Below are 23,982 nucleotides of genomic sequence, written 5' to 3'. Positions count from 1 at the left end.
ATTATCTATTGCTTATTTGTCTTGAGGCGACGGTAATTATTGCTTATATCATAGAGATCACTTCAATTGCATCCCAACCCTCTGAACTCGTTCATCTACCTGTATCTTGCATACCTCTACAACAAGATGAGCTATATTTCTCGATTCATTAAAACTCTTGCTCTATTTAACTTCGTTTGGCTGGGGTTTTGGCTTATCTTTCATTTAGATATGATGGATAGTCCGCTAAGACTTCTAGGGCTCAAATGGCAGATGGCCTTTATAGGGGAAATCAAAGAGGAGAGATTGAAGGGTATTCTGGTTGACTTGAATCCCCTGGTTATCGGAGCTTTTATGAAAACCTTGGGGAGGGATTATATTTTAAATGACGATTGGACCAGAGCTAATCCATACATCGCAGCGATGTTCTTGGCAATGACTATGCATCTTGAGAAAGATAGGAATGTGGTGGTGAAACTCTGCAAAAAGGTCTTTAAGAAGGAATTGTTGGGTGAATTAGAGCGGGTGGTGGTCAACATTGATGAAGAGCTCACAACTCCAAAGCCCCATGATTACAATATCCTTATCAGGATGAATAATCCAGTGTCACGATACCCTATTCTAACTATAGAGGGTCCTCTGGCTTTTGAAGCCTATAGCCCAATCAGAAGCAGGAATTTTTCATTCCTTTTATGGCTCTTGTAGGTTACAAAGCCTCCGTGCAACAAATGGTTATTAATTATCTCAAAGCAGAGAATATTATAGTGATCCTGGACGAGGTGACAATTCCTCCCTCCCCTGCCTCCCCCTTTGCAGATTTGCTAGCTAGCTCGGGTGCCATGGCTCCTCAAGAGAGGGGAAGGAAAGGATGAGGCTTCTATCACGGGAAGGCACTTTTTTTCATGCTTCTGGTTCCTTTTTGTCTATAATATGTATCTATTTTGCTCCCTTTCTTGTGGAGCTATCTAAAGATAGATACTCTTCAAACTATATGGGATGTCTCCTCTCCCGGGTTTTGTCGTAAATCTGGACTTGGTTCATGGGCTTGGGGTTTAATTTAGTACTCTTTCTTGGATAACTGCTATTTACACTTTTGTCTTTACTTTCAACAAGTTATGTATTTAATCTCAGCTTATTTTAATATATATATATATATATATATATATATATATATATATATATATATATATATATATATATATATATATATATATATTCTCATATTTTTATATTTATGTATAGAAAGTTCACTATATCTATATATATATATATGTATATATATATATGTATATATGTATATATATATGATATGTATATGTATATGTATATGTATATGTATATGTATATATAGATATAATCAGTTTCATAAATATTTTACTTTCTGTATATATACACTATATAGGTAAGTATATATATATATATATATATATGTATGTTTATATGCACATATAGGTATATATATATATATTTGCTTATGTTGTATATATATACATTCTCTCCTCATCTTTCATTTTAACTTATTGATGTATTTATCAGCTTTCTTCAATAGGCCTCTCATGAGAAATTCTTTATCTATGAATATTAAGGCTGATGTTTTACTCCTTCTTAATAGCTCGCGGTTGATACTTTCTTTTATGAGCTAGTTACTTGTTTAGTCAGATGTTTATCCTTGTTTATATTTGGAAGACTATAATTAATCTGTGGTAGCATCTTTGTACATCTCAGCTCAATGATTCTCCTTGTATATGTCTTTGCCTGTGTGGAGATAGATTTCTTTAGGTTTCTTGAGATTTATCTGTAGGAAAAGGGAGAGTATTTATGGCTTCATATATTTTATGGTTTGTAGGCTCCTATTGTTTTAAGGATCTTTAAGGGTAAATTTATTATGAGGTTAGTCTTTTCTGCTAACCCCTTGTTGATTACTTTCTGCAAGGTATCATGCAGGTTGAATTTGGTTAGCCGGATAGGGCCTATTCTCAGGAGAACCTGGGTTTTTATTTCTCTCTCAGAATTACTGCATCAGGCTTCCTAAGGATAAGATCCAGGCTTCTATCCGCATAGCAGTTATCTTCTTGGCTCATTTAGCTCTCTAGGATTTAATCTCAGTGCTCGGGCTTATTGCTTAGTTGGTGGTTCCAACTAGGAGCATTGTATCTGCTTCCCTTCTGCTTCTCTTCTGTTATGTCTTTCCTTCTCTTTGTATTAGAATTTGATCCCCTAAAGGATCTGGGCGAGACCAGAGGTTTTCTTCCTCCATTCTTTCCTACTGATGCCCACACTGAATGGAGGTTGTAATAATTTTTAACAATTAATAAAAAAATTTAGGCCTTGGCCCTTTATCGATAAAAAATAATAATAATAAAAGAAATAAATATAGTTGGCAATTATAAAATAGATAAATATTTTGTAAATGATTTTATAATCATTGGATGTTATTATTTATTATTTATGGGCTTTTGGAATTATTATTGATATTATTATTAATATTGTTTTGTAATAATAAGGCTTAGGTATTTAATTAATTAAATAGCCTTTGATTATATTTTATAGTGACTTTAATTTATGGCCCCTGGTCTATTATATTTAATCATTTGTTGGGCTTTATAGTTGATTGTGCCCATGAGTATTATTTTATTGATTGATTTATTATTTACCTTCTTGACTTGATTAAATATTATTCTACCTACGCTTTTGTATGATTGGTTGAGTTGTTGGGTAAGTAAATTAACTATTATTTTATTTATATTTACCTCATTTTTTTATATGGGTTCATAAGAAATATTAGGTTTTCTATTATTTTGATTGGCCGACATATTCTATGGTTTTGGCCTAGTTTTCTATTTATTTGCTTTCTTGAGTTTTCAAGGGGGTTGGCTCCGAAAGTATTTTCTGCAATTTTGGGACTTGGATTGCTTGGAGGAATTTGGATTGTGGCTTGTTGGGTCTTCTTTAGAAAATTCAACATTTCATTTTTCAGCTTTCACCAGGTTGGAGGATTTCTTGCTCTTGCATTTTTAGTTTTGAAAATATTGTCTTCTTTGTGTATTCTCGGGAGCTTTGGGAAGTAACATTTTAATTATATGGTTTAATATAGTTGTATAGTTTGATTCATGAAATTATTATATAGTTAAAACTTTGGTTTGGGGGAAATACATTTTACTATGAATCTAGTTATGGTCATGAATGGCCGACACTATGAGTGTCATATATGTGATTGTTGGCTCTCTATGTGATTGATTCTTGCATAAGTTCTTAGGTCTGGTTCTTGGTTATAATCTCTTTATTGTAAGTTTGAAAGTTGGGAGTCTCTGTTTATGTTTCTGTGTGTTTCCCTGAGCAGACATTGCTGACAGTTTAATGTTTCTCTATCATGTGTGTGCCTATATGTTCATTATTAAGCAAGTGGGACTCTATTCTGGAGTTCTGTATCATATTTTTGTTCCCATTGATTGTATTTTCGAGTCTTTTGGTTAAGCCTTTGATTTTATATTGTTTTTGTAAGTTATCTATCTTCATCTAAGTTTTTAAGAGTTTGCGCTATATCTACATATGCATTATTTCCCTTCTTATTCGCGTTGTTTTATTTTTCATATGCACTATTTTGTGTCTTATATGCGCTGCATAATTATTCAAATGTGCTAGAACATTATATATGCATTGTTAGTCTGGTTGAATGCATTATAGGGAATTACATATGCATTTCTAGTTATAATATAAGCGCTACAAGATCTTTTATATACGTTGCTTTATTAGGTAAATGTGTTATTTTGGTTATTTTTTTGTGTTTTGAGTCATTCTTCCTGATTTCTGAGTTTTAGTTTGGGTTTTGCCAATTTCTCAGTTGTTCCAGTAATCTATCTAGAGGCTGTGCTAATTTCTTGAGTGCTCTTGGATGTCCAGAGTAATGATTTGATGTGTTCTTTGATTATTTGTAGTGTCGCAATAGGAGTAGTACCTTTCTATGTTAATGTATTACCTTCTCTATGATGTTGTGTAGTCTATGTGACCTATGTGGTATACGTTATTGATTCATGCATATTTATGATGTGTTATCTTGATTAGCCAGATTGTATTTTGTGAGCTTTCTTGTTTTAATTTCATGTGTTTGTTAAGGCCTAGGTGCATGATTAGGGAGAGTGGGCTTCCATGAGTCTGTCGAGGTCACGAGGAATAGACTACTAGGAATATTGAGTAATAGAGTCAGGGTCTAGACCATTTGGATAGCTCATTGGAGTTTTTCCTCTAAATTAATAAGTGATAACATAATAATTAATCTTAGGTGGGTTCGGTAGTAGCAACTCATCTAAGTAAGATAAGAAATGTGTTTTGTAATATCCATCTCATGGATCGGAGACCGAAGTGAGGTGGTATATCTGGTAACCAGATAAACCGAACTCCCTTGATTTCCTCAAAGGTTGAGATGGTTCTGCATGTTTATCATGGATGTCGGGCTGGTATCTAGGATTTCCCTATGATAGAATGTGATGAAACTCCTTCCCTACATGTTGATCCTAGTTCCTTATGTATTTTTGTTGAGTCGCCTCTTGATCAGTTTTCTTGGTTGATTGGTATGTTTCCCTTGGTTTGTGTTAGAGTTGTTTCCTCTTTGGTTGATAGGTGGCAGCTTAGATCTAGAGTTCGTGTGGGATATTGTGTCATCTCTTACCACAGTGGGTGGTTCCTTTGGTTCCACATAGTCGGGTGGTTGGTGTCTTTCTTCCATTGGGATGTTCTTCCATGGGTGCTTTTCTTGGATGCTTGCATGGATGTGGATCTCTTATCTCTTCAGTTCATGGATGGATATTTGTAACTGATTATTGTAACATGATTCATGTGGTATATTTATCTTGTAATATCCTTGATATATTTGTACTAGAGAGCTATGCTCATTGATGTAAAAGATATTGTATTCACGTAACTATTAGTTGATGTTAGGTGAACATAGATGTAACATGTATCTTGAGAATGGTTCTTTAGTGGGAATATTGTTATTGATATATGAATGTGCATCTATCGGTTCTTTATAATGAACTAAATGGGATGGTTAGAATATTAATAAATGGAGGTAATAATTCTATGTTAAGAAATGGATCATATGTGTATGCATGTAGAGATAGATGGATAGCATGTTTATGTTGCACTTGGGTAATGGAAATTTATATGATATCATGTTAGGAATGAATTCTATTGGTTAGGAAATGTTATGTGTTTAGCTTAAGTAATGACATTGATTTACCCTAGGAAAGTTAGATGTCATTGATGTAGTTGTGTTTAATTACACTTGCGTATCTTAATGGTGTTCATGTTCATATTGGTTTGATACTACTAATATAATGAATGTTATTGCATATGAGAAGTTATTGTATTGGATGCATGTATAGATGTTTTAAAAGTATTTTGCATGATAGTTAGTGTATTTTTCTAGGGTATTTTGGTGAGAATTACATACTCCTCTTCCTTCATCTCTCTCTCTCTCTCTATCTATCTATATCACTCTCTACCTTACATATATCACTTCCTATATCTTTATCTTTCTATCTCTATCTCCCCCTCTCTAATTCTCACCAGCTTTTTATCTCTATTTCTTCCTCTCCCCCTTTTTCTCTCTTTCTATCTCTCCCTCTTGCTCACCTCCTCTATATTTTACATGTTATATTTACTTTCTAGATCCCTTCTATCCCTATATCTATCTCTTTATATCCCCATATATCACTTCTCTCCCTCTTTCTATCTTATCTCTCCCTATCTCCCCATCACTCTGTCTTTTTTATATTTCTCTATTTCTACTCTATAATGCATATACACACACTCCATTTTTCTCCCTCTCTCTCTATCTCTCTATCTCTATCTTCCCCCCTCTTTATCTCTCTCCCTCTCTCTAAAGTCTAAACCTTTCTCTCTTTATTACTTGTCTTTTTCAACTCCTTTCTCTCACTCTTGCACCCCCTCTTTCTCATTTGCTCCATATCTCTTGTACAATATATATTTTTGTCCATCCCGTTTCGGCTCGTATATCTGTCTCTTTTTATACATGTATCTCTATCTCTCTCTATCCCTCTCTATCTATCTATATTTTCCTCTATCTATATCAATTCCCCCCCACTCTCTTTCCATGGGTCATCCCTCTCTTTATCTTACCCCCTCTCTATTTCTCTTCATCTCTCCCTTCCTCATTCCCTCCCTATCCCCCTATTTATCTCTTTGTCTCTACCTCTCTCCCTTTTTCTTCCTTTATATCTCTATATCTCTCTCTTTGTCTTCCAATATATCTATGTCCAATATTTCTCTCACCCTCTCTCCAGCTCTATTTGTCCATTTATTTATCTCTCTCCCTCTTCCCCTTTCTATATATCTCTAACTCTCTATTTCTATCTCACCATATATATATATATAAAGTGGAAAATTGGACCCTAGTAACTCCCCACCTAGGAGAGAGAAAGGAAGCCTCTAGGATGATTTTCACTTGGAACGAACTTTACATTCAAAAGAGGGGCTTGAATCCACTAGATCCAAATCTGAGGGAAACAAGGATGTGAATTCCAAATGGATTGCAAGGGTTGAACTGTGATTTACCCTCTTTTGTAAATGAGAAAGTTAACTTGTTGACTATGCGGAAAAGAGAGAGGAAATGAGTGAAATGAGGAGCTACCAGTTCAGGATCACACTATAATTTCAGATCTGAGCTAATTAAATTGATACGGATCTGCCCTACAAATTTGGAGAAAACTTGTTGGGCCCGTGGTAGGACTGTACACGGTCCTCCACAAAATCTATGAAATGAAAAGGGTTCTTCCGTCTCTGCAAATGAAGCCCAAACCTGCAATTACAACTGCGCACTTGCAACCTACACACAAAAAAGAGAGGGAGAATGGTTGTGGATAGGGTTTTGCCTTAGTCAAACCTCGGTTGAGGAATCAACCTTGAAAGAAAGTAATTACAAATGCTTGAATGTAAACAATGGAAATGTATACCTTGTAGATCTGCAACTTGTTGATGATGATTTCTTTTCTTCTTGAATGTAACCACAATTGTTGTATGAACTGGCATGTAACATGACAAAACCCTAATACACACATGCTTACAAATTAATGTTGTAATGTTTCTCCAATGGATGAATGAAGAAGACTTGAATGCTTGATGATGACCTTGAAATCCTGTATCTTATCCTTATGCCTCTTAATCTCCCTAAATGAGGGAACTGAATCCCCTTTTATATATGCCTCAAGGATTAATTTTCAACCACCGAAGGCCGACAGAGAGAAATTACAAACCCTGAAGGAAAATTATGCATAGGAGACCGAGAAGACTAACTTAGGGCCACCCTAAGGGGTGGGGATAGGGGCAACACGCCCCTGTCCTACCCTATTTTGGGGCCCATACAGGGTCTAGAGTCTAGATAAGGAGGGTTAAAGGATGACAATGCAGAAAAGGGGTCTCGATTAGGAAGAAATATTCTATTACTGAGGTGAGGACCTAAAATATGGTTAAAATTGTAGGGGTCACAATTTTATGACACTACATTTAGCCCCCACTTTAGCGGGACTATGGCCTACACCAATACTAGTGGTAAAGTAGAAGACAAGGAAAGATGAAGATGAGGGATGTGGAGCAGTACCACAAGGAGTATAAGACAACACTAATATTGAGGAGTAAAAATCCCCCAATCTTAGGGTCTCAACTCATGCCAACATACGAAAGAGAACATAAAACAAGAACAAGACACACAAAAAAAAGACAAAGTGCAAAAGACACATAACAAGAACAAGATACAAGACGACAAATCAACTAGCCAAAGAGACCTCAATACTCAAATTTCTCAACAACTAATCAGGACACAAAGACCAATGACATCACATAGACACGAGTGATCACATAAAAGAGAAAAGCTGACATCATCCATGAATCATCAATAGTAAAACTATGAATTCATGAGAGGAATAATAGAGAGACCATGAATACACACTTTGGTGATCCATGAGATGAAAAGCAAAGAAGGAAGAAACCATGTATGTCTCGCCCCTAAAAATAGGTGATCCATGGAGAGAAGGACATGGAAAATATCACCCCTAGAGCCTATCTAGGTGATCCATGTAAAGTGAGAGGATGAGAACACCATTAGTTCCACGCAATCTCATGCGCATGTGTGCAAGTGAGGTTTGAAGCACCTCACAGGAGTCTATGTCTGAGTATGCTACAACCTGTATAGAATGTATAGTACAAGTGTGAAGAAAGGTGTGACATTCCACTCTAAGAGTATGTGCTCTGGTTCCAAGAATAATCACCCCAAATAAAATAAAAGTGGCATCATCTCACTCTAAGAGACTGTGCTCTGGTTCCGAGAATGACCCACTGTACAAGAAAAGAAGAAGTGAAGACATCTTGCTCTAAGAGTTTGTGCTATGGTTCCAAGAATGACCCACTGTACAAGAGAAAAGTGAAAACATCTTGCTCTAAGAGGCTTCCCTCTGGTTCCAAGAATGTCCCATTGTACAATGAAAAGTGACGACTATTGGCAATATTGCATTATAACAGACAATGAAAGATTGTTGGCATTTCTTAAGGATATTGAGAAGGTTGTTGATGATTATGGATATAACTGATTAAAGATTTTTTACTGTCTTGATATTATTATTTTGTCATTGATGTCAAGAAATTGATTTTCTAATTCAGTATGATATTGCCATATCTTGAGAAGTATGATATGAAGATTATAAAGATGTCGGTAAAAGACACAAGAAAGAATATGATGAATAAGGTATTCAATGGGCAACTACTACTAAGTCAGACAATGATGAGATCATGATGTTTTAGATTGTTTTAACATCATACATATGTTGTAAATTGTAAAGGTTAATACTATACTATGTTATCAAGCAAAAAACCTAGTCGGTAAACCCTAAGGAACCTAGTCGGTAAACCCTAAGGTTATCGCTATCGGTTAATGAAGGCGGAATGTCTACCGAGTGGAGTTTAGTATTCACTGAGTTGTTACCGAGTTATAACCGAGCTATAACAGAATGCATTAAATGTTTATATGCGATATTTAATGAAGGAAGCTGATGAGCTGGAGCGGATTAAATGATTGATAAGTCGTGGAAGAAGTTTGTTAACGAATCTAAGGCAAAGGAAAGTCGGCATGAAGATCTACAGCTTAGATTGAACCACAATACCCTGGCACAAGTTCCAAGACTATTATGCAAGTTCCAAGGCGGGGTAAAACATTTTCAGATCGAAAGATGCATTGAACCTAGACAAGATTGAAGATCTGATGGCTATGATTGATCATGGGAAATGTGATCAAGGAGATTAAGTGGTTACCTAATTGTTTATAAATAGGAAACTGTTGATAAACAATGTATGTGGGCAAGTGTATGCACAGGGATGCTACATAATGATTACCGAGCAGAAAAGCTTGAAGACTTGTTAGAATAATAGAGTATAGAAGCCCAACGGATAGACAAGATTAGTTCTATGTCTAGATTGTATTGAACAAATAGGAATCTGCTTTAGCATTTTAGATGTGAAGTTACAGATAGATTGTTATTACTATTATTTTATGAAAGTGACAAAAAATCTCTTAACCGAGTGGACTTAACAGTCTTATATGTAAACCCTCTAGCAAGGTGACATTCTGATTGAGTGTTTGAAATCCTTTAACAAGGTCACTTCTAACAAAGTGAAGATCCTAACAAATCTGAGGGAAATCCCTTAACCGGGTCACATATAGCAATGTGTTTGTAATCTTTAACAGGATTTGCTTTTAACCGAGCATACTCTAGAAGAGTATATTTCTTAGTGGGTCCAAAATCCCACAGTGGTTTTTCCCTATTTGGGTTTCCACGTTAAATCTGGTGTTATGAGGTTTATATTGTTCATATTCTTTTGAGTTTGTGAGTTTTAACAGTTTTGGTTATATGACTGATATATATGTTACCGAGGTTGAATCTGGTGTTTTTATGGATGATTAAGTTTGTATGATTCAGCCCCCCCCCCCCTCTCATCTTGTTGGCTATTGGAACTATACTTATATTAAGTATCAGAACTATCAATTGGTATCAAAGCCTTGGACTCCGGAAGGAAAGTTTGATGGAACTTGAGTTAAAGATCCAAAGATGTATAAGAGGGATGCACTGAAGCTGAACAAGTCAAGTTTCTCTACATGGCAGAAAAGGATGAAGCTACATCTTTCAGGAGTCGGAGAATATGTTGTATACTATCTGGAGAATGATTTTGTTACACTGAGAACCTATCCATTGACTATGGAAGAGATAAAGGCAAAGCAAGAACATATTCAAGCAATGATTGAAATAACATTTGCATTGACCGATTCAGAGTTTAATGATCTAGAAGGCTGCAATGATGCAAAGGCAATGTGGGATAAGCTCATATCAATATATGGAGGAGATGAACATGTTCAAAGAGAAAAAGTAGACAGTCTAAGAGGACAACTTGAATCTATGAGGATGAATGAAGGTGAGAACATAGCTCAGTACAGTACAAGACTAAAGGAGATTGTCAATCAAATCAAAGGAGCAGGTGGAACTATTGAGGAAAAGGATATAACAAGTAAGTTATTAAGAACCCTTCTACCATCTTATGCAATCCAAGTCTCTACAATCAATGAATTGAGGTTTGTACCTAATATGCTAGTTTCTTTGGATGCTACTATTGGTAAGCTACATGCATTTGAGTTAAGTAATTTTGATAACAGTGGATCTTCGGTAAATAAAGTTGAATCTGCATTTAATTCTTTTCATCTTGATGAATCTAATGATTACAATGAAAGAAAGTATAATTACTCTGAAGGAGATCATAGTGGAGCAAGTGAAAGATTTCAGAAGAACATGGAAGAAGTACACAAACTGTATGAAGAAATCAGAAAGCAAGAAGAGTTTGAAGCACTATTAGCCAAAAGGTTACTAAGAGGCAAAGGTAAGTATAAAGGAAAACTACCTTTGAAATGTTTCAATTGTGATAAGATAGGACATATGGCTTCTAACTATCTTGACAAAGATTTTACTGAAAAGAGAGATTACCGAGACAACAGATAGATAGATAACCATTACAAAGGACACCGAGACATCAGAAGAAGAGATAGAAAGACATGCTTAATAGCTGATGAGGAATCTAACGATGAAAAATCAAATGAGACTAATATAGAGGAAGTTGTTTATGTGGCTATCAAGGATGGCTTAGATGAAGAAAGGTATGAAGAAAAATCCCTAATATCTCACATAAACACTAATGATTCTTGGATTATAGATAGTGGATGCTCACATCATTTGACAGGAGATAAACACAAGTTTGTTATGTTAGAAGATTATGATGGAGGCTATGTTAGATTTGGTAATGATGCACCATGTCCGGTAAGAGGTAAAGGATCTATAACACTTCTTGATAATGAAAGATGCAATGATGTTTATTTGGTTGAAGGTTTGAAATACAATTTGTTGAGTGTAGCACAACTAAACAACACAGGTTACCGAATAGAATTTCAGAAAGGAATTGTCAAAGTTCATGACAAGAATGGAAAGTTAGCTGCTACCAAGACACAAACAAAAGGTAATACATTTCACCTTGACTCAACTCAGAATAAGTGTTTGCATGCAAAGATTGATGATACCTGGTTATGGTATAAAAGGTTTTGTCATGTAAATTTTGATAATCTGATCAAAATAAGTAAGAAGCATAGAGTAAGAGGTCTACCAAGTCTTGAAAAACCTAAGAATGCTATGTGCCAAGGATGCCAGATGGGTAAGATGACAAAATCAAGCTTTACAAGTAAGTCTTACACTTCTAAGGGAATATTAGATCTAGTGCACACTGATCTTTGTAGTCCTATGAAAGTTCAAAGTTATTATGGTGATAAGTATTTCATATTATTTGTGGATGACTATTCAAGGATGATGTCAGTAATGTTTTTAAAAGAAAAATCAGAAGCTTTTCAAATGTTTAAATGGTACAAGGCAAGAGTTTAAAATGAAACAGGAAGACAACTGAAATGTCTTAGATCAGATAGAGGAGGAGAGTTCACATCTGATGAATTCAACTTATTCTACAATGATCATGGTATTAAGTGACAAGTCTCTGCACTGAGAACTCCACAACAGAATGGAATAGTTGAAAGAAGAAACAGATCTATTGTGGATTGTGCTAGAACACTGATGATTGAAAAGAAGGTGCCACAAACATTTTGGAGAGAAGCAATAAGCACAGTTGTTTACACCCTGAACCAAGTACAACTGAAGAAAGGAACTTTGAAGACACCATATGAAATATGGTATGACAAGAAACCTAATGTAAGTTATTTTAAAATCTTTGGAAGTAGATGCTATGTTCACAAAGATGATAGAAATAGCAAGTTTGATCATAAAAGTGAAGAAGGAACATTTCTTGGTTATTCTTCTAGAAGTAAAGCATTTAAATGTCTGATCAAATCATCTAACAAAATAGTAGAAAGTGCAAACGTGAAAATTGATGAATTTGCAGAAAGAAATGATGAAGGAAATTCCAAGGAACCAAAAGACTATAATGAATTTGTCTACGTTCAACTGAGAAGTCCTACCGAGAAGACTGTTGAAGAAAATAAAGAGGATATCCAGTTACCAAGTGATGAAGAAGATCATACAGAGCCTACTGAGCCTGTATTAGCCAAGTATGTCAGAAGACATCATGCACCAAGTCAGATTATAGGAGATAAGGATGATCCAGTGATGACAAGGAACAAACTGAGACAGAACACATGTTTGATATCTGAATTTGAACTGAGAATAGTGAAAGAGGCATTTAACAGTGAAGATTGGGTAAATGCTATGATAGAAGAGATTGATCAAATCAAGAAGAATGACACATGGACACTAATCCCAAGACCAAAGGACAAAAACCTAATTGATACAAAGTAGATTTTTAGAAACAAGCTAAATGAAAAAGGAGAAGTCATTCGAAACAAAGCAAGATTAGTTTGTAAAGGTTATGCTCAAGAAGAAGGAATTGATTATGGTGAAATTTTTGCACCTATTGCTAGACTTGAAGGAGTAAGAAAATTGCTGGCCTATGCTGCTTTCAAGAACTTCAAGATATATCAAATGGATGTCAAATCTGCATTTCTGAAAGGAATATTAGAAGAAGAAGTTTTCATTGAACAACTTGAAGGATTTGTTGAAACAATAATAAAGATCAGGTATGTAAATTGAACAAAGATTTATATGGTTTGAAACAAGCACCAAGAGCATGGTATGAAAGATTGCACTCTTATTTGATTAAGATTGGTTTTATAAGGACAAGTGAGAACAACAACATGTACATGAAGAATGATGAAAATGGAATACTGATCTTAGCCATATTTGTTGATGATATTATATTTTGTGGAAATGACTCTTTATGCAAGAACTTTGGAAATGAAATGAGCAAAGAATTTGAGATGTCATTAATCAGTGAGATAAAGTATTTTATAGGTTTACATATACTGCAAATGAAAAATGAGATTTTCATTACTCAATCCAAGTACATAAAGAAAATCTTGAAGAAGTTTGGAATGGATGATTCAAAACCAGTAAGTACTCCTATGACTACCAACTGTAAATTATCTAAGATTGATGAATCTACATCTCTTGATGAGATGCTCTACTGATCCATGATTGGAAAACTACAATATGTTGTTCACAGCAGACTAGACATAGCACATGCAGTAGGTATAGTTGCAAGATTCTCTGTAAATCCTAAGGAAACACACATGACAGCAATCAAAAGAATTTTTAGATACTTGAAAGGCATAGAGGATTATGGTTTAGTATATCAGAAAGGAAATTATTTTGATTTAAAAGTTTATATTGATGTTGATTGGGCAGGCAACATTGATGACAGAAAAAGCACAAGTGGAGGAGCTTTCTTTTTAGGAGAAAGACTAGTGAGTTGGCTTAGTAAGAAACAAGGATGTGTTTCACAGTCAACAACAGAAGCTGAATACGTTGCTGCAGCATTGAATTGTACCAACATTGCCTGGATCAAACAACTATTGGAAGGTATAAATGAGAGAGTTACTGAGCCAGTAACTATATTCTATGACAATACTAGTGCCATTAATATTTCAAAGAATCCTGTTATGCACTCTAAGACAAAGCACATATCTATCAAATATCATTATCTTAGAGAAGAAGCTCAAGAGAAGAAAGTGGTGTTGGAATATGTTAGCACAAAGGAGCAAATAGCAGATATCTTCACCAAGCCACTACCAAAGGACACTTTTGAATATCTCAGAAGCAAGTTAGGGGTCCTACCCCTATCTTCTACTCACTGATCGAGTTCAGTGAAAGCATCGATCCGATGACTCTAATGAATATCTTTTGGGAGTTGATGCTGAGTGATACACTTTAGGATGTTTTCTAAAAGTGTACTGGAATTAATACAGGAAATATTACAGGGAACAGGAATTGAAGACAAATGCTCTGACCGAGACTCAATTGATACACAACAGTAGGAAATCACTTCCTATAGAAAGAAATTATGTTTTAGTTCTTTATTTTCTTTTTGGCATTGTTGTCAAAGGGGGAGAAGACCTACAAAGGGGGAGAAGACCTATTAGGGGAGAAGACTAAGAGAAAATTGAGCAGACTATAGATTGAGAAGAAGACTGAAGAAATGAGGAGAAGTCTAATGTATGGGGGAGAGCATTTCAACATTTTAGAATCACAACAATCTGAATCTATTAAGGTCAAATCAATTGGTTTTGCCATCAATGCCAAAGGGGGAGATTGTTGGCAATATTGCATTATAACAGACAATGAAAGATTGTTGGCATTTCTTAAGGACATTGAGAAGGTTGTTGATGATTATGGATATAACTGATTAAAGATGTTTTACTATCTTGATATTATTATTTTGTCATTGATGTCAAGAAATTGATTTTCTAATTCAATATGATGTTGCCATATCTTCAGAAGTATGATATGAAGATTATAAAGATGTCGGTAAAAGACACAGGAAAGAATATGATGAATAAGGTATTCAATGGGCAACTACTACCGAGTCAGACAATGATGAGATCATGATGTTTTAGATTGTTTTAACATCATACATATGTTGTAAATTGTAAAGGTTAATACTATACTATGTTATCAAGCAAAGAACCTAGTCAGTAAACCCTAAGGTTATCGCTATCGGTTAATGAAGGCGAAATGTCTACCAAGTGGAGTTTAGTATTCACCGAGTTGTTACCGAGTTGTAACCGAGCTATAATAGAATGCATTAAATGTTTACATGCGATATTTAATGAAGGAAGCTAATGAGCTAGAGCGGATTGAATGATTGATAAGCTGTGGAAGAAGTTTGTTAACGAATCTAAGGCAAAGGAAAGTTGGCATGAAGATCTAAAGCTCAGATTGAACCGCAATACCCTAGCACAAGTTCCAAGACTATTATGCAAGTTCCAAGGTGGGGTAAAACATTTTCAAATCGAAAGATGCATTGAACCTAGACAAGATTGAAGATCTGATGGCTATGATTGATCATGGGAAATGTGATCAAGGAGATTAAGCGGTTACCTAATTGTTTATAAATAGGAATCTGTTGATAAACAATGTATGCGGGAAAGTGTATGCACAGGGATGCTACATAGTGATTACTGAGCACAGAAGCTTGAAGACCTATTAGAATAATGGGAGTATAGAAGCCCAGCAGATAAACAAGATTAGTTCTATGTCTAGATTGTATTGAACAAATAGGAATCTACTTTAGCATTTTAGATGTGAAGTTGCAGATAGATTGTTATTACTGTTATTTTGTGAAAGTGACAAAAAATCTCTTAATCGAGTGGACTTAACAGTCTTATATGTAAACCCTCTAGCAAGGTGACATTCTGATTGAGTGTTTGAAATCCTTTAACAAGGTCACTTCTAACAAAGTGAAGATCCTAACAGATCTGAGGGAAATCCCTTAACCGGGTCACATCTAGCAATGTGTTTATAATCTTTAACAGGATTTGCTTTTAACCAAGCGTACTCTAAAAGAGTATATTTCTTATTGGGTTCGAAATCCCATAGTGGTTTTTCCCTATTTGGGTTTCCACATTAAATCTGGTGTTATGAGGTTTATATTGTTCATATGCTTTTGAGTTTGCATGTTTAATAGTTTTGGTTATATGACTGATATATATGTTACCGAGGTTGAATCTAGTGTTTTTATGAATGATTAAGTTTGTATGATTCACCCCCCCCCCTCTCATCTTGTTGGCTATTGGATCTGTACTTATATTAAGTATCATAACTATCAACGACATCATTTTCTAAGAGGCTTCCCTTTGGTTCCAAGAATGTTCCACTGTACAATTTATAAGAGAAGTATAGTACAAAGGAGTAGTGTGGGTGCCCCCCCCTTAAGATGTAAACATAGGTTGATGTTGGTATCTTAAGGAAGATAGAATAAGGATACCTACCATCATCACAAAGAAGATATCCACTATGCAACAATGTCATAAATCCAAGCTAGAGAGGGAATACTCTCCAAGAAAGGGTAAGATAGTTGGAAAGTGATATTCTTTTTTTAAATGTAAAGGTGATCCTTGGAGGAGATTATATCTTTGTTCAAAAGACATCTACCCCCAAGAGGAGTTGTCTTAGACAAATATAACATCTTCTAGAACAAGAAAAGGAAAGAACAAGAATGCAATCCTTCCTCCTATTTCTAGGTGAAAGGGATTCTTGATGAGGGATGAATCACTTGTATCCCCCAGAGGGATGGTTGAATTTTCATAGATGTACATTACCAAGTATAAAAGAGGTTGTAATCAAGGACTAACACCTCTTGTATAAGAGAGAATCCTTGAGTAAACAACAACAATTCCACACAAGGAATGACATCAAGTAATAGAACTCACACCATCCACTTAATAGGGAAAAGTGGATCCATAGAGAAAGAGAGAGAGAAGGATCATTTCCCCCAATCTAAGGGACCATGAGAAGAGCTTACACAATCTAATAGAGAGATTAAACGTAAGCAAATGTGCAATGAACTTACATGAACACATGCAAGAAAAGACATTAGTAAATGTAAAATACACATCTCAAGAAGTGGTAATCTTCGAAAGGAAAAAAGCATCATATATTCCCCAAGGGGGATTAATCATAAAAGCCAGTACTCATTAAAAATGCCCCTCTCCAAGGAAAGAGGGAAACCAAAGAACAATTATATGCTCACATAAGAATAACCCTATGCAAGAAAAGAGATCTAATAATAAATAATGCACAAAGATAAAGATAAATTTATAGAAAGAAGAAGAAAAATGGACTTCATGTTGCTGCCCCAAAGTATGTTAAATTGAAACAATACCACCACTAATGATAAGGAGCCCCCATTAAATGGGCTAATTATGCCATAGGGTGAAGAGCAACATGAAGGGAAAAGAAGTTCTAAGGTACTATGTTTTTACTAAAAAAAATAGCTAGATCTTCTGTGAGACAAATTTGTGCAAGATCATATTGCATTTGAACAAATTTCTTAAATGCATAAACTTTTCCAAGAGAATGTGAATATGAATCATGAAAAATGAAATATTCAATACCTTTCACTTGCTTAAGATTTTTGTTTTTATTTTGAGGAGGAAAGGAAATGTTCTTGTCATATTTGTATCTCCAATAGATTCTTGCAACTAATCTGTCAGGATGATAAATATAGTCTTGACATAAAGGAGAGGGTTTGTTAGGAGAAGAAGTTTCATTATCCACAATTCTTATTTTGCCACTATCTATGCCATCTTGAATAGATTTTTGAAAATAAAGGCAATCATCAACATTATGGTTATGGGTTTGATGAAATGAACAAAAAGGATGCTTTGAAGAAGAAGCATTCTTGCGGGCTCTCTTGATTTGTTGTTTTAGAAGGTAGTCTTTAAAGTTTTGAAGCCTACGGAATTCATCCATAGAAAGAGAGGTACCACTTCCTAGGCCTCTTGTAGTAGTTTGTGTAGAGGATTTATAGGTACACAAATTCCATGCTCAAAATTCCCAATTCCTTGTCCTTTAAAACCTTGTTTTGTAATTATATGAAAGCCACGACTATAAGAATGTTGCAATTGACTATATGGAGGAATAGGATCATGAATTTCTTTGAAATCTTATGTTTAAGGAGGCAAAAAAGGATTTGTAGATGAAGGAGGAGTATCATGTGAAATGACAATCTCTTTTTCTTTATCAAGCTTATCCTTTTCGGAAGATTGGGAAGGAAAATCTTCATCATCTAAAAGTTCTTTTTTAGTTAATTCTATGCGAGGGGGAAGGTCATGAATAAAATGAATGATATCATCCTCCCTACATATACTTTGATGTTGAATATAGGTTCTAGGAGAATAAGGAGAATCTAAAGATATGAGAATCTTGATGTTTTTTATTTTGCCCCCCTTGCTCAAGGATATGTGTATGAGAAGAAGATGGATCCATGTTACTTTCCAATGCTTTCTCTTTTGTAGAGAAGCCATTGGTTACAACATTAGGTCTCATCTCATTCACACAAGATACCCTAGGAGAGGTACAAAGGTTAGGATCTCGAGGTTTGGGTTCTACAACAACTTTAAGGTAATTAATATAGGAAATGCATTTTGTTAACAACATCACCATAATGCAACATAAATGATACATGAAAGATTTGAGATCTAATTGAAAGGAAAATAATTTGGAAATCCTAACAACATAATATGACCAAGTGCTATGAATAAAGAGAAGCAACAACAAATGAAATAAAATCTTATCTGACACATGATTGTAGTAAATATATGCAAAAATTGATGTAATCATATGTGAAAGAGCAAGTAAATCCAATTTATTAATTGTCATTAGAAGTCTCTTAAGTGAAATCTGAATTTGCTAGAAAAGCATATCTAAAATTAGGACCTTTTTATGAAAATTAATTTTAAGATTTGAATTTGATGAATTTGGAATTTGTGTTTGATCTTAGAGACTGTTAAAATTGATAAAGTACGTTGATTTTTTGGATTTGAGCAAAAAAATACAGTCCATTCCGTCTCCCGAAATTTTGGGAAAAAAATCGAGGACTGTGGTGGGAGCACACACGGTCCAACCAACTTTTTTAAAATTTTTTGGGAATGATAGAAATTATGATTTTAATGCGGAATCCAAAAAAACAGCCGATTTGGAGATGTATAGATCGGTGAAACTTGCAGTCAAAGGTCGAAAATAGAAGAATATTAAAAATTAGGGTTTTATGATTTAACCACTGAATTTTCAAAATAAAGAGACAGATTTGAGTTGCAATTTTGAAATAGAAATTAGATCTGTAACAAGCGATTAAAAATTTTACACCTCACAAGCTTAGTTTTCTCAAAATGAAAAAATTAGGGTTTTTTATGCAATTAACCTCTAAAATTTGCAAATAGATCAAACTTGAAAATGATAATTTAAAATTCAAATTGCAATTAATCAGATCTAAGAATGAGAAATCAGAATTAATGTCTAAGACGTCAGGTTCACCAAAATGTAAAGTGGAAAATTGGATCCTAGTGACTCCCCACCTAGGAGAGAGAAAGGAAGCCACTGGGATGATTTTCACTTGGGAGGAACTTTACATTCAAAAGAGGGGCTTGAATCCACTAGATCCAAATCTGAGGGAAACAAGGATGTTAATTCCAAATGGATTGCAAAGGTTGAAGTGTGATTTACCCTCTTTTGTAAATGAGAAAGATGACTATGTGGAAAAGAGAGAGGAAATGAGTGAAATGAGGATCTACGAGTTTGGGATCACACTGTAATTTTGGATCTAAGCTAATTAGACTGATATGGATCTTGCCTAGAAATTTGGAGAAAAGTCGTCAGGATCATGGCAAGAATGTACATGGTCCTCCACAAAATCCGCAAAACGAAAAGGGTTCTTCTGTCTCTGCAAATGAATCCCAAACCTGCAATTATAGCTACGCACCTATAACCTACACATAGAAAAGAGAGGGAGAATGGTTGTGGATAGGGGTTTGCCTCATTCAAACCCTAGCTGAGGAATCAACCTTGAAAGAAAGTAATTGCAAATGCTTGAATGTAAACAATGGAAATGTATACCTTGTAGATTTGCAACTTGTTGATGATGATTGTTTTTCTTCTTGAATGTAACCACAAATGTTGTATGAAATGGAATGTAACATGACAAAACCCTAACACACACACACATGCTTGCAAATGAATTTTGTAATGTTGCTCCAATGGATGAATGAAGAAGAATTGAATGCTTGAATTTTTTATGATGACCTTGAAATCCCATATCTTATCCTTATGCCTCTTCATCCCCCAAAATGAGGGAATTGAATCCCCTTTTATACATGCCTCAAGGATTAATTTTCAAGCACCGAAGGCCAACAAAGAGGAATTACAAACCCCGAAGGCAAATTATGCATAGGAGATTGGGAAGACCTAACTTAGGGTCACCCTAAGGGGTGGGGGTAGGGGTGCAACGCCCCTGTCCTGCCCTATTTTGGGGCCCGGAAAGGGTCTAGAGTCTAGATAAGGAGGGTTAAAGGATGAAAATGCAGAAAAGGGGTCTCGGTTAGGAAGGAAGATGTCGTCACTGAGGTGAGGACCTAAAATGTAGTTAAAATTGCAGGGGTTACAATTTTATGACGCTACAATATATATATATATATATATATATAGCATCTCTCCCTCTTCCTTTATATCTCTCTCTATCTCTTCCTCTTTGTCTCTCCCTCTCTATCTCCTCTCTTTCTATCTTAATCTCCCCCTCTCCCTTGCTCTATCTTTTTTTCCCTCCTCTTTTTCTCTATCTTCATCTCTACCTCTATCTTCATCTCTCCCCCTAATCTCTAGACATGCCTCCTTCTATCCATCTCTCTCTCTCTCATTCTCCCTCTTTTTGAACATGTATATCCATATCTCTTTTCCTCTCTATATCTATCTCTCCCTATCACTTATTTCATCTATCCCTCTATCTCTATCTCTTTGTACCACTATATCTCTCCCTCTCTCTCTATATCACTTCATATCTCTATCTTTATCTTTCTATATCTTCATCTCTCTCCAACTATTTATTTTTTTCTTCCATATCTATATATTCCTCTCCCCTCTCTCTTTGTCTCTCTCATATCTCTCTCCTTCTCTCTATCCTTCTCTCCCTATTCTCCATCTCTATCTTCTACTCCAACTGTATCTTTGAACATCTTCTTCTCTATCTTTATATCTATCTCTCTACCAATCTCTTTCTCACTCTTACCCCTCTATATATCCCTCTTTCTAGCCCCATCTCAACCTCACTCTTGTGATCACCCTATTGCAAAGATAGTATGATCCTGTTGCTAATAAATCTTGATTATCTTCTCAATTCAAAGGTTTCATTTTAGTTATGACTGAATCCTTGTAAGTGGATGCATAATCAATTTTAAGCTATCACCTCCCAATTAAGTCCTTTGTTGTACAAACAACATCATGGCCACAAATTAGCCTCATGCACTAAAAAAATTATCAAAAAAATAAACCAAATTTTCCCCAATTGATCTTCCACACCTCTTTGGCATACCCATTGCACACCAAAGTGCAATTGCTAGTTTATATTACTTTATTAAAATAAGAGTTGTAGTTAATATTACATAAATACAATTATTCTAATATATTTTTAAAATAATAATGATTCAACATTATAATAATTAAAAATTCAAATATTTTTATTACAATTCAAAATTATAATAATTTAAAATTAGAACAAATATTTTTATTTCAATACTATGATGGCAAGTACTCGCCACTATGTGGCATTTGTTATTTATAATAATGACTAGACGACGAATAATTTAAAAATAAGTTTAAGAGTAACATCTAAATTAAAAAGCAACTTTCTATTATTATTTAATAAAAATGAAAAAAATTAAAATCTAGATTTAAAAGAAACAAATCTAAATTAAAAATCAACTTAACTTTCTATTATTATTATTTATAATAATGACTAGAGAGGGGATAATTTATTTTTACGCCAAGAGGCATAACACTACAGTGGCACCCACCCATTTTTTTCGTGTAATTTTAATGACTAAGAATTTACAAATAAATTAAAAAGATTCATAATATGAATATTTTAAAATTTTGTTCTTTCAATTATGATTTGTGTTTTTTAATCTTCTATTATGATTGATTTTTTTCCTATTCTTATTTAACTTTTTATATATTCCTATTTATGATATTTTTCTTCTCATTCCACCAATTTTGTGATTCAATATTTTTTTCTTTACTTTGGAAGCTTCCTTCTATTTTTTACTTATGGAATTTTCCTTCTCCTCCAACCTTCTATATTGTAATTTATATTTTCCTAAAGAGATTCTTCCTTATTTAAATTTTTATAATTTTATGTCCTATGCTCTCATTTTTTTTCACATAGAATATCTTTCTAATACCTATTTTTAAATCCCTACTTTTGGTTGTTCACTTATTTACTATTATATTTTACTTTTGATTGTTCTCTTATTTGTTGCTTACATTTTACCATAATCTTATACTACCTTATGTAGGCCATAAACACTACCCTTATTGTAATTTATTATGATCAGTGTTTACTTATCTTATCATGCCTACCAAATATTCATTTCTAAGAGAAAAAAAATCACTCATGGTGTGTTCAATATCATTGAATGTCATTCATGTAACTTATGAGAGGACTAACCCACTCATGGGTTCTCAAGGGTTCAACCTATTAGAGTATTCAGGTATTTACTTGATTAATTAAACATTATTTGTTTAATTATTTAAGTTCCCTTTATCTCTTTTACACTTAAGCTAACTTTAGATGCATATAATTAATTATTTTAATTAATTATTATGTGCAAACCTAGGTTTTCCCTTTTAGGGTTTCTTGACCTATTAAAGGTTGAGTTCTTTCTTTTCATTGTAAGAATCACATTACATGTTTTTGTGAATATTGAGCTCTCTCTTTTTGAGCATATTCTTTGGGTATTTGTTTTTCTGTATTTGCTTCCTTACTTCTCCTTGTAATAGGTTTTTCAGCTTGCAGAGATTATTTGGGCTCCTGTGGTGTTGTACTTTCTCAACTCCTATATGGTATAAGAGCTTTAGATCTGCAGCTACCTGTTCTTGTTTTGAGAATTTTTTCTTTGGAAGTAGATCTAGGGTTTCAGGAATTTTTTATGTACCTAGGATTTGACCTTTTTTTCTGAGCACTTTGGGCCTAAATGGACCTCACCATCATGCTCAAAAATCCCAAAAACCCCTATGGTCATATAAAATTTGACCTATTTTGGTTCCTGAGCCTCTGGGAATATTTTTTTCTCAGATCCAGGTTGTACAGCCCTGGCACGCATTTCGAGAAAAAATTTCAAAATAAAAATATTTTGCCTTTTTACAGCATGCAGGCCAGATTTTGATTTTTTATTCAAAAAATCTTTAAAAAAAATCAAAAGGCAAATAGGTTTTTTAAAAAATATATATTTTTGGCAAGAAAAGTGTTTTGGGGGGGGGTTCCCATGGTACGCAGGGTACCGTGGGGCCCCTGCCATGTTGCAGGCCTCGGTACAGCCGCCACCGGCAGCTTTCGTGGCCCCTGTCGGCCCTCCGGCTCCCTGCCGGCCCTCGGCCACAGGCCCCACCTCCCCGCCTCCGGTCGTCACCGCTGCAGCGCCCCCGACAGACCTACTTCCGCGCTCAGCCCCGACCACCGCCTGCTCCCCGGCTGCCACTTACAGCTTGCCGCCCCACCGGCCCCTACCCGGCCGCTGACCCACCCAGCCTTTTTTTTTCAGCCAACCACCACCCAGCCACTGGGGCGCCACCCCGGCCGCCACCCACAACGCCCTCCGCTCCCCGCACCGCTCTGCTCCCCAGCCGCCACCTGCAGCCCGCTGCCCCAGCGGCCCTCACCTAGTTGCTGGCCCGCCCGACCTTTTTTTTCAGCCGACCACCGCTCAGCCACCGGGGCACCACTCGGCCGCCACCCACTGGCCATTGGACCACCGCCCAACCACCAGACTCCTTTTTTGACTCTTTCTGAGGGGGT

Source organism: Cryptomeria japonica, chromosome 6 (genome assembly GCF_030272615.1).
Source record: "Cryptomeria japonica chromosome 6, Sugi_1.0, whole genome shotgun sequence".
NCBI classification, from domain to species: domain Eukaryota; kingdom Viridiplantae; phylum Streptophyta; class Pinopsida; order Cupressales; family Cupressaceae; genus Cryptomeria; species Cryptomeria japonica.
Note: the sequence above shows the minus strand (reverse complement) of the source record.